The sequence below is a fragment of the Oenanthe melanoleuca genome, chromosome 3, assembly GCF_029582105.1.
Source record: "Oenanthe melanoleuca isolate GR-GAL-2019-014 chromosome 3, OMel1.0, whole genome shotgun sequence".
NCBI classification, from domain to species: Eukaryota; Metazoa; Chordata; class Aves; order Passeriformes; family Muscicapidae; genus Oenanthe; species Oenanthe melanoleuca.
In genome coordinates this window covers 77,264,205-77,276,221 of record NC_079336.1, presented here as the reverse complement: position 1 = coordinate 77,276,221, position 12,017 = coordinate 77,264,205, and the positions used below count along the sequence as shown (strand labels likewise).

At 37.8% G+C, this 12,017-nt stretch overlaps 1 protein-coding gene across 2 annotated transcripts in view; it reads right to left on the bottom strand.

Annotated features, from left to right (window-relative positions):
* Nucleotides 1-12,017, bottom strand: part of SMYD3 (SET and MYND domain containing 3) — a 367,678-nt gene that overhangs the window by 125,153 nt on the left and 230,508 nt on the right. The window lies entirely within an intron of this gene.

Below are 12,017 nucleotides of genomic sequence, written 5' to 3'. Positions count from 1 at the left end.
TAAATCAGTACTTAACATGCCCTTAACATTAAAATTACTTAACATGTAATTTTATGCTGTGTCTTCAAGAGGAGCATGAACAGTACAGAGACAGATGTAATTCCATAAGCTGATTCTGATATATATATATATATATACAAAGTTTTGGATAGTTTTAGAAGGGTTTTTCTATTATTTAGCTTTGGGAAAATAAGCTCAGTCTAGGTTTAGGTTGTTATTTTGAAAGATAATTAAGATTGCATGCAATTTCAATATTTTTCATAGTAAACCATAGCCTGCAAAGTTATGTTACGAAAAATATTTCAAATATTTGCAATAGCAAGAAGAAATTCAACATTATTTTAAAATAAGGTATTAAACAAAGATAATTTTGGTATAATGCTGGACCTTTAGATATGTGCTGGAATCCTACTTTTGCTCTGATTAGCATCCAAAACTGATGAAGACTGTGAGCACCAGGAACAGGCTTTGAGTGGAAGATGAAGTACAGCAGAAGAGAAAATGAGCCTTGCTATGGTCCTGCTTTTTCAGTGGGTCAGGAACCAGACCCACTCTCTACTCTGAGTAGCCTCATACAATAAGCAGAACTGTCTAAAAGTCTAAGAAATACAGAATTAAGGGATTATTTTAGCCATTATTGAAGAAGCCAAATACTAGAAATATGAAACTCTAAGGAAAGGAGCATAATTATTCACATTCTAGCTTCCTTTATGTGCTCCTTATTGAAAAAATTGTTAAAGGCTTGCAACATTTTTTTCCTAAAATTAATAAACTCAATATGCAGTTACATTTTTAGCCATATGTCCTAAGTGCAAATATCATATATCTATATCTGCAAATATTCTAGAAAATGCAACATTCATTTGAATCTTTAAGGTCTTATTTACCACAGACAAATTCTGAATTCATCATTTAAAGTGCTGGAATGTGAAAACTGAACTGTTCTAAACACACTGAATGTTGTGAAATATTTCCTTTTCAATCTTTTCTTTTTGTTCTTTCTCAAGCAATTAAGATAGGTTTGAGATCCCAACACTGTTTTTCATAGATTTATATTTAGCACTATCAACATTTTAGTTTCAACTTTTAATTGGTCAATTATGCTATGGAAACAGTATGATTTCGTTTTTACATTATGTAAATTATAATACAAAATTAAGAAAGAAATGCTCTCAATAGAAGAAAAAATGAAGCACACACATTCCTATTAACATTCTGATTCTGAAGAATCCACATATCTGAGTGTAATGTGTGCTGATGAGAAGAAACACAGACCTGATTTTAAATGGGAACTGTTGGAAGTAGGGCATGGGCAATATAAATGCTTTCAAATCATTCATTCAATTACATTTACATAAATCAAAATGAGATAAATGAAAACTAGGAACTTTGCAGATATCCACACAGATCATAAAAGGAATAAATGCATGTATTCCTTTCATGGTGCACTGGACATGGTTGAAAAAAAGTCAGGGGTCTGATTAGTAAGAACTTACACATACTCACCAAAATAATTCAAACAGTATGTCTTGGCTTTAAACATTTATACAGTTGTATAATTTCAGAAAATTTTACTGCAATAATGCTTTTTATGGGCAGCTGTCTCTGACAGAACCTAATATATATTGAGGTGATGTACATTTGAGAAAATTACCATTAAACTGAAATGTTTGCACCTCAGCTGAAGTGCTGTGCCTGCCTTAAGTTTTCGATTTCAGGGCAACAATCAGATTATTTCAAAGCTTTTCTACAATTAGATCCAAAGTCCTTAATTTTTTCCTGAGCTGACATTATAATATAAAGATAAAAGCTTAAGATGTTTTCTGAATGTCACTGTTTCCATCCTGAAGTATCTTGTACTTTGACTTTTACTATCCAATAAATCGTTGTTGCAAAGACTAAATGTTGTTAATCCCTAATCAAAATATTTTTTCAATTTATTAACATGAAATTTATGCAGGAAGCAATTTTAAATACTTCCTAAATATTTACTTGTTTACTTACCATGTGATCTTATGAACCATTATGAGAAATTAATGGTGTGAGCTGAACTGATATTAAAAAAAGGTTTAAAGCATTTCTGTTTTCTTTATGTTTTTTTCTAAAAATGTCTTCATCAGAATCAGTGATTTTTTTATTTTTTTATTTTTTTTGAGGGAAGGGGGGGAGAGAACTGCATTTGCTTACCTAAATCTTCTAATATGGTTATCCCTTCTGAATCAGTTGTCTCAGCATAATATTTTAAGCCAGAAAGCAGTCCTTTCTCAAACAAGAAACATTCTCCTCCAAGTGAGAGCTGAAATCTGTCTGTCATCTCATTTCCTGTCTTTCTGGGTTTTAATCAAAATATATTAAGACATTGCTTTGCTTTACATGGGTATTCAGTCACATGAATATTGTGGAACTGTGAAATATAGATGTTTAGTAGTAGAAGACAAGTATGACAGAGGTTAAATCTCACTGATCTCATTCCTTATTAGAGCCAATGGATCACATTCAGATGATATTCAAGGCATCTCACATGAAGACTCTGAATCACATATAGCCCCCTATATGCTCCCCAGCAGTACAAATTTGCTATCCTATTATATAAATATCTAATTATTCCCCACAATGTTGAATGCTCATACAATTTCAGCAGAAATACAAGCACACAGTTCAGGGTGCAGCTGAAACAGCACAGAGTACTCTGCGTGCCTCACTACATCTTAAGGACATCAAATTGCAAACATCCTTCTATGAATACATTCACACACACTCAATGAGCAAGAAAAGGATTTTCCTCTTTTGGTTAAGCATGTTTCTGATATTTGTACCATACAAACTCTGAAGCACTTTTAAATATGAACACTCCTAATTAATACTGAGAAATTGCAACTCCCAAACTGACAACAGTTAATATTTATTTCTTTAACCAATCTAAATAATTTATCTCAAGCCAGTTTTAATGTTCTCTGTTACCCTGCCTCTTTGAGGATTGGAAAGATTTATGATCCTCATGGGGCAGACACAGTTTTATCCATTGTAGGAGACAACCCTGCACAAGCACTCCCAGGGATGTCTGGCAGTGCTCCCTCAACCTGTCTTGTTTTCACAAGATCTCAAGCTGGCACTTGTGGTGGATTGACACTGGCTGTACACCTGGTGCCCACCACTCTACCATTTCTCTCCTTAACTGGGCAGGGGAGAGAAAATACAGTGAAAGGCTTGTGAGTCGAGATAGGGACAGGGAGAGATCATTGATCAGACATAGGGAAATTAATTTAATTTATTACCAGTCACCTAAGGCTAGGGACAATGAGAAATGGAACTATTCTTATACCCCTCTCTGGCTGAAGTTGCACAGATTTTTATTCCCTGCTTCTTGACTCTGTTATCCCAGAGGTGCTGCCACTGTCACTGATGGCCTTGGCTTCATCTTGGAGCGAGCTGGCACCAACTCTGCTGGACATGGGAGAGAATTCTGGCAACTTCTCATAAAAGCCACCCTAGTGGCCCTCCTGCTACCATAACCTGGCCACACAAACCAAATACACCATTATGTTTTATAATACAGGAGCTAACACAAACGTTGTTACTGCACAAGTATCAAACTGCTCTCAGAAGTGACAGCCTGAGAATGTGGTGCTCCCATTTTTCCAAAAGAGATGGGCTTCTCAACAAGACTGGGCATTTTTAACAACAGAGCTCCTCTAGGGAGTACCCTAGGAGTATACCTCAGGTAGGTATGTCATCTTGCACAACAGAAGTTGTTCTCTACATGAAAGAATGTTACAACACCATATCAAGTAAAAGAACAGAACTTCAGTTTTTTTATAGAAAAATGAAAGATGGCCAGTCAATTGCACTTTCATTTTCCTACAATGCTACAGGAAACTGATAAATTTGCACAAGAAGAAAATATAGATAGATATAAATATTTCTTCTGCATGGAACCACCCACTCAAATGATTAGAAACAAAAAACATCAGCAGTAGTAGTTGTGTAAATAAAGTGCAATAGGTATACTGTGAATGCATCTGTGCTTCATTTTCCATTTTGTTTGTCTACTTGCAATCACAACATTACCTGAGCCAAATTTTTGTATATAATGTGCCCTTAGTACCCAGCACTCTAGCTCAGGTTATTTTCTAAAAACTCTCTTGTAATCCACAAGATCAGGAATTTCAAATATTGAACCACTGCCATCTGAAGATTTTTCAGCTGTGAGGGTTAGCTAGTTTTCCTACCATGAACATCTTCAGTTACCAGATAGCTTTTTCCACATTTCCATTTTCATTCAGTAAATGAAAATTACATGCATCTCTATTTTAATGAGGAAAAAATCCAAATTGAAGATATCATGTCAGAGATCCAGTGGTTCAAATAAGACTTTTTTCCTTCTATCTCCCTACTCTGAATGCTTAGTCCTCTTTTCCCCTGTGTTCATTAAACTGTCCTGTCTATGGTAATATGGATCAAAGTCCACTCAGAATTACAAAATCCTAATGCAAAATGAGCTACAAAAACTTCATAATGCTGCTTAATTTGCCCATCTTTAGGGTGAGTTGCCCAAGATACAGAGATACCATTCGCATATCAGCTTTCCTAATGACTGGAACTCAGCTCTTAGATTAGTCCATCAGAAAGAATACTCATCAAGGCTCATTTAATCAGGTGTGTCTAAACAGTCTCCAGTCAATGGAGAGAAAATTATTCCCCAGAGAAGCCTAATCTGACTGCTGAGTCCCTGTGTGGAGGACAAATGCTCCCTCCTTGACTGAGCACAGATGGAGCTGATGGAGATCATCCTTACTGAGCTAATGTCAGCCTTCACAAAGAGCTCCTCCAGGTTTATCTGCTTACCTCTGTTTTCCTTTTTTCAGGCTTTACCATCAGAGGACAAAACTGCTGCCAAAACTCAGACCCCAGAGGGCTTAAGGAATCTTTAAACAGTCTCCTTACCTCCAGAGTGTATACATTTAGCCATTCTGAAATTCAGATGTGTGGAAACATCACATTCCATACATCAAAATCTCACTGCAATGGAGTGGCCTAGATCAAAATCAAGCTAAAGCTAAAAGCTTAGATATAAACACAGAATTTACAAAGTAATCTAAAATCTGAGCATCTGGGAAAAAATAATATCCACATTTTTTGTTGTGCAGGTGACAAGCACAGAACTTTGTGGAATATTAACAGAGGTCTGTGCTGTTGGCCATTATGTGTATGTATGCACTAAAAATTAATATGTGAGTGTGTGTGGGTACTGACCATATTCACCCATGCAAGTGCACTCAAAAACACATTCAGTGACGCAAAAACAGTGTCACTGCATATGTGTTTATGACTTTAAGGTGGATTCCTGCATTTTATAAATTTCTGAAGCAACTAAAGAGTTGAGAAGGAAGCTGATGCTGTCATGTTGATGATAGCATCATCCTGGGCATCCGTACTGCTGTGCAGGAAGAGGCAGGGCCCTGACAACGAGCAGCAGTGTCACTTCTGTCCAGAGCACAATCTTTGGGAGCAGGCATGTGGAATGTGTCAAAAATACAGGCAAGATGTGTAGAGCAGCAAAAATCACAAGAGTGGACACTAACATCTACGTAATAAAAGGTTACTCTCCAGGCTTTGTTATTTCCTTGGTTCCTCTGATATTTGAGGGCATCACAGACTTGCAAAAATCGACCTTCACAGCAACCCCATATGGGTGAGATGCACTCCCCTCACTACACAGCAGGACAGGAGGTAAGAGAGGACAAGAATAGGGGGAGGGAGTCTGGTGCAGCCTGGAAGATGGCACTGAGAAGTTTGGCCAGCTGACTGCCTGAGATGAGAACTGGGGAGCCAGAGCACATCTCCTCATTCAGCTGCTGAAGACAGAACCAGGGACTCAGTCAAGCAAGACTTGCAAGGTTAAAGCCTGCAAGCCCCAGGGGAAAGCACTGTTGATCACTCTAAATCCTAAGTGGAGCACCACCTCTCCACATTTTTATTAATATTTCCATGAATATTTCTTTCCACAGCCACAATCGTCAGGTTTTCCTATGGCACATGGAGAGGGAATTCCCCACAATTAGGAAGACTACATAAAATTTAGTTTCCTTATTTAAATGTATATAATATGTAATTTCCTGGTTGCCACATGTCATACAACTATGTTCAGAAACACCAAAATAGGAAAACATACCTGTCATAAACTGTTCTTTTCAAAACATACCACCAGCTAAAGGAAGGTATCAATTTTAACATAATCTGAAATAGGATCAGAATAAAGATCACATTTCCCATGTTACATCTATTTTCAAGTTTAAAATACTCAAAACTAAAATGTTTACTTTTTCTAAATTTAAAAGCAACATGCATGGCCAACACTGCTCATCAATCAAACATTTCAGGGTTTTCCTGGACATACAGAGCTTTACTGCAATGATTCAGGCAGAGTTGAATATAAATTTTTACCTTGAACCAAATAGAGGACTTAATAGTTGCTAGTGAAGGATTACTTTCAAATTCTTCTTTTAACTCATTTCTCATCTTCAGTCACATTTTCTCTGAGCTTTAAGAATGAATGTAGGCTATTCAGTTTAAGCAAAATTGGCTGGATAAATCAACAGCATCACACATTTTACATCAGCCCAAATACTGATCCATGAAGAGTTATTTCTGAAGATTATTAGAGATGGGAAACTTCCATGTGTTCTTTTTTGTATGTCATTCATCTATTCCTAGACAAATTGAAGTTTCATTTATGATTTTTATGGTTTAGTCTACAGTTTCAAAAAATATTCAGGAGAAGCACACAAAAATTACCATGCCTTTAGGAATTTTAAAGTATAAATCTGCACTTTTAAACTAAAAATAGCCATTTCAATGGTTACAAATAAAATAATAAACTATTTTACGATTTATATTTAACTTATTTTTCAAAGAAACCAAAGAAAAAATTCAAAAATTTGGTGATAACAATCCCACCAGAAATTTAAGGATCTGATCTTCCAAGATAACCCAGACTCAGATGAAAACTTGATCATTAATGCCCATTCCTGATTTCAAGGAGAATTAAAAGCACAGAAAACTTTTTTACAGGTTTCTTTATTACATTGTGTACTCTGTTGTGCTTTGTGAGAACTCAGTAAAATTAATAATTTTTAACTTAGAAAGATAAGGCATTATCTACCTTAGCTGGAAGCAATCTTGTTTGTTTATTATTTAAACATTTTCAAAAGGATATAACACAGAGTTTAGTTGCTGCCCTGGTGATTTTTTTCAGCTGCTTTATATGAAGTTTGCTGCTAATAACTAGATAGGATGTAAAGCACTAAGGAACATCAAAAAGTGGTTCTGGGATAAATATGTTTCACTGCCAACACAGGAACTGAGTGTTTGTGCAAATCTAAGCCAGAGTTTGGTTTTCTTTAGGAACTGATGCTTTCTCAATGCTTTTAAACATGAACAGTTTCCATAATGCATTCAGTATATTAAATTACCAGCTTAGCTTTCAAGCAGAGTCTACTGTCACAAGTCTGTTCTACCTCCCATATGTTCCAAACTTTAGATTTTCCAAATATCTGTTTTTCCCAGTGCTCTTCTATTGACAACAGGCCCAAACAAAATGGTAAGGTAATGAAATTACAGGATATGTCACTTTGATCTGTTCTCTCCAGTGCACCACACAAACCAGACCCTGAAAGGTACATCTGAAGATAAACAGCTCATACTGTGGAAGCACTGTGCATTTTCAGCATTTCCTGTGCTGAAACTCAGCCTTGAGTGGCCTTTGTAGATAAATGAACACCATGAAAAGCACAGAGAAATCTGCTTGCAAGATACTTAACACTGCCTGTGGGATAAACATTCATACAAGACTCCAGTGAGTATATATAAATTAAATATATCATTTGGAAAAACAATAAACAAAGATGTTTATTCGAGCTGATCTGAGTAAGTGCAAAACAAGCTGAGTAAAACTGCACAAAGTTACAGACCCTCCTGACACTGCAGCAGTGTCTGCAGACACCTGATTGCACCAGGTGTGTCCCAGTTTCCAAGCCACATACTACATGCTACATGGTGTACAGGGAAAACTTATTTGAAGGCACAGGCCAGTGCTGATTTTTGCAGAAGTGGTGAGCAGTGACAGTCTGCCTGGGTGAAGCAATGCTGGAGAACCACTTCCCTTCCAGAAAACTGGCTGCAGAGAAGTGCTAAAGCCCTGAAGCACAGGTACAGCTATCCAAAGAGAGGCACTTGGGTCACTCAAAGGGACAGCTATTTGTCTTCCCTCAAGCTGACTGGTCAGTGAGAGGGAACATCTTTCACTCCCAACATTTGCACCCTCCACATCAGCTTCAGCAGATCATTTTCTCAAGCCAGTACAGACTAAACAAATTTATCAGCAATTCCATGGTACACTGAAAAGATGACTGAGATCAAATCACTGTGACCCCCAAATCAGTTACACTCTGAAAGGTCAAAAGTGGCACATTTTGTTTAACAGATTCAAAAATCTGACTGTGACTTACTGTCCTTTCAACATGAACCATAGTATTTACTGACTAATTGGCATTGTTTTCTTCAAATAACAAATCAAATCTAAGAATCTCTTTCCTTATATCAAGAGCACGCTAAACCAAAACTGTCTGAACCACTTCTTAGACACAGATCAAATGTAAAACTGATGTCAGGAGCCATCCCTCAAAGTTAGATGCATTACATAATGACTATAAACTACCAGATAACAAAAGCTAAATAGACATTTGCTTTTTGCAACATATTCTCACTGATATCAGAAGATATGCTTATGGGAGCAAGTGCAGCTCACTAGGATGTAAGCTAGGACAGCAGAGGGGGCATTGCCCACTTTTCTTTAAAAACACACAGCAGTGAAGGAATAGGATAAGGACTGCATAAAGAAAAATCACATTTGCTGCAAAAATTGCACCTGACCTGAAGAAAGACTAATAGACAGCCTTTCCAGTTTGTTCCTAGGACAAGGTGGTTATGAGAATGAAGCATATGAATAGCAAAAGGAGTATTTTTTACCTTTTCTGCTCAGCTGCATTGTCACAGGACCAACTCTGAGCACAGCCACTAAGGTCTGGGTGACTATTGCAAAAGTAACTAGGAAACTGCTAAGGAAACAGATAGGAAACTGAAAATTAAGCAGATCACACAGGAGGTCAACATAATGACTATGGCCAACATCCAGGGGGAAAATTTTCACACATCTTTCAGTCTGACACCTTCACAGTGACAGAAGACTGAGTTCTGCAGTGTGAGATTCTCATACCTTGCTGAAAACAGCTGCTAATGGTCCAGCACCAGAAAATCTAGAGGAGAATAAATAAAATCTAGAGCTTCTTGGGAAGCTCCTTTCATCTCTGAAGGACTTGGACATCATTAAGTCACACTTGCAACATTGAGAGCATTCTCTATCCATGGAAATGACTAAGAAAATGGACACATGTTATGTGCATTTTCCAGTCAGCAGCAGGCAAGCATTGATTTATGTGCAAGGTATCTTCTACGCACAGAAAGCTACAATTATCTTAACCTGACTAGTCATGTTGGAAGCATCAAGATAAATAATCTGTTTAGTTTATTTAAGATATGATAAGGAGGCAGTTAGTGCATAGTCTAAGTGTGGGAGACATTCTTTGCTTTTTCCTCAGACAAACTCACACTTCACATCAGTGGAAGCTGAAGCTAACCAAATTCAGGCTAGAAATTTAATCACTGCAACACCACACTGAAATGCAGAGGCTGTACCATTGCCTGACACCTTGAAATCAAAGCTAGCTAGCTGTTAAGGATGTATTATAACTCAGACACATATTCATGGGCCTGACACAGCAAATATTGCTGTGGTTTGTTGTCCAGTATTGTAAAGGTAATCACTGAAGATCTTGGCTCTACCTCTGGCCAGAGAGCACTTAAAGCTATGGTGCTATTCATTTTACCTTCACTTTGTCAGAAAAAAAGGTGAAATGAATCAGTCTGGATGTGAACTCAAGTCACCAGCCTTAACATGTAAGCAGAGCTAAAACCACAGAAACTCCTCATTTTAAGATATTTTGCTAGGACAGTTTTAAGACTATTTTACAATGTGAATGGGTTGTTTTGTTCAGTTGGTTTTTTTAAGAAGAAATGGCTGAGTCCTTTTGGATGGCTCTGTTCACAAGATGTGCATAGGAAACAGAGATCTTCCTCCTCAAAAACATGTAATATAGACTAGTAAACACAAATGAAATTGATGGAAACTATACATAAATTAGATAAAAAATAATTGCAATAAATTCCCCATAGACTTGAGGAATGTGAAATAATAGTTACCTGGCTTCAGGTGGTAACAATTTCTGTTTCCTTCCTGCAACCATATCTGACATAGTTCTATTACAATATAGGGTGAAATTAAGGCCTATTTTTAAGAGATAGGGCATGGCAAATATATCTTGGAAAATACTTCAAACAGGCTTTCTATCTGGATTCATTTGAAAATTCTTATAGTTCAGTTTTATATTGAGGGTAAGATCGTGGCAAGAGTAAAAGCAAGAATAGCATAAGAGCATTTGTAGAAGGAAATGAGTGTCATGAGAGAACCGTTGAGTGGTCTCTGTCCCAGCTTTCCTTTTCCAACATCAAAAATAAAATATTAGTGCTTTTGTGTTGTCCTAATAGTATTTTTCTTGTCTAGAGCATTTGCTGATAGCAATCTTCCAAACTCTCTGTTCTCTCCAACAGTTATTCTGAAAATGACTTTCTGAAATTATCCTACTTAAATGAAAAACACACCATCTTCTCAGGACTAGAAATCACTGGATACACAGACACATGACAATAAGCAAAAATACACAGGAAAAAGACTGCAAGCAATCCATCAGGAAAAGCATTCAACAAAACCACAAGAATAGAGCCATGAGGAATGTCACTGTACTGGTTTTGGCTGGAGCACAGTTGGTTTCCTTCACAGTGGCTCGTATGGGGCTGTGTTTTGGATTTGTGCTGAACATGGTGATGATATAGAGCTGGTTTTGCTATTGCTGAGCAGGGCTTACAGAGCAAGGCCTTTGCTGCTTTTCCTGCAGCCCCACTGGTGAGGAGGCTGGGAGTGCATGGGAAGTTAGGAGGAGACACAGCTGGGACTGGTGACTCCAAGGGACCAAAGGGATATTCCAGCCCATATAACATCCTCCTCAGGATTTAAAGTAGAGGAAAGGGGGATGAATACTTGCAGTGAAGGTATTTGTCTTCCCAAGTCACTGTTAGCTGTGATGGCCCTGCTCTCCTGGAGATGACTGCACATCTGCCTGCCCATGGGAAGTGGTGAATTCATTCCTTGTTTTGATTTGCTTTGTGTATGACTTTTTGCTTTCCCTATCAAACTGTCTTTCTCTCAACCCATGAATTTTCTCATTTTTAGCCTTCCCATTCTCTCCCCACTCCCACTGGAGTGGGAGAGAGTGAGTGGCTGCCTGGGGCTTGGCTGATGGCTGGGATTAAACCACAACAGTGGCCAGGGAAAGCATCAGGATAGGACATGTGAAGAGAAGGAACCACTCGTCCTTCGAGTGCTCTCCTGTACTCCAAACATTTACAGCCACAGCTTTTCTTAAGCTAAGCATGCTTTTCCTCACTTACTAATTCTCCAGAGAACACTGCCTGGAATTGGTGTGATGTTTTAATACACACAATGGCTTGTGGCAAGGATTTCCACATTAACAGCACATGACACAGAGAACTGGCTGCTCCATTTTGCTTTGCATTTATCACCCACAAATTTAAGCATGAATCCTTTACCAACATTCAATAGCTGTAACACCCTGAGGAAGGATGTACACCACTGAAGTCTAATGTCCTGCTCTGTCCTCAACTAGTTTTGGCTGAATTAGACAAGTAATAGCAAAACAATCTGAATTACTCATCCAAAATGCTTTCTGCAGGATCCTTGAGGCATCTTCTCCTTGCCTAGGTTTCTCACTTTCCTCTAGAACAAGTATCATGAGCTCCACCAGCCACAGGCAGCCCACCAGGAC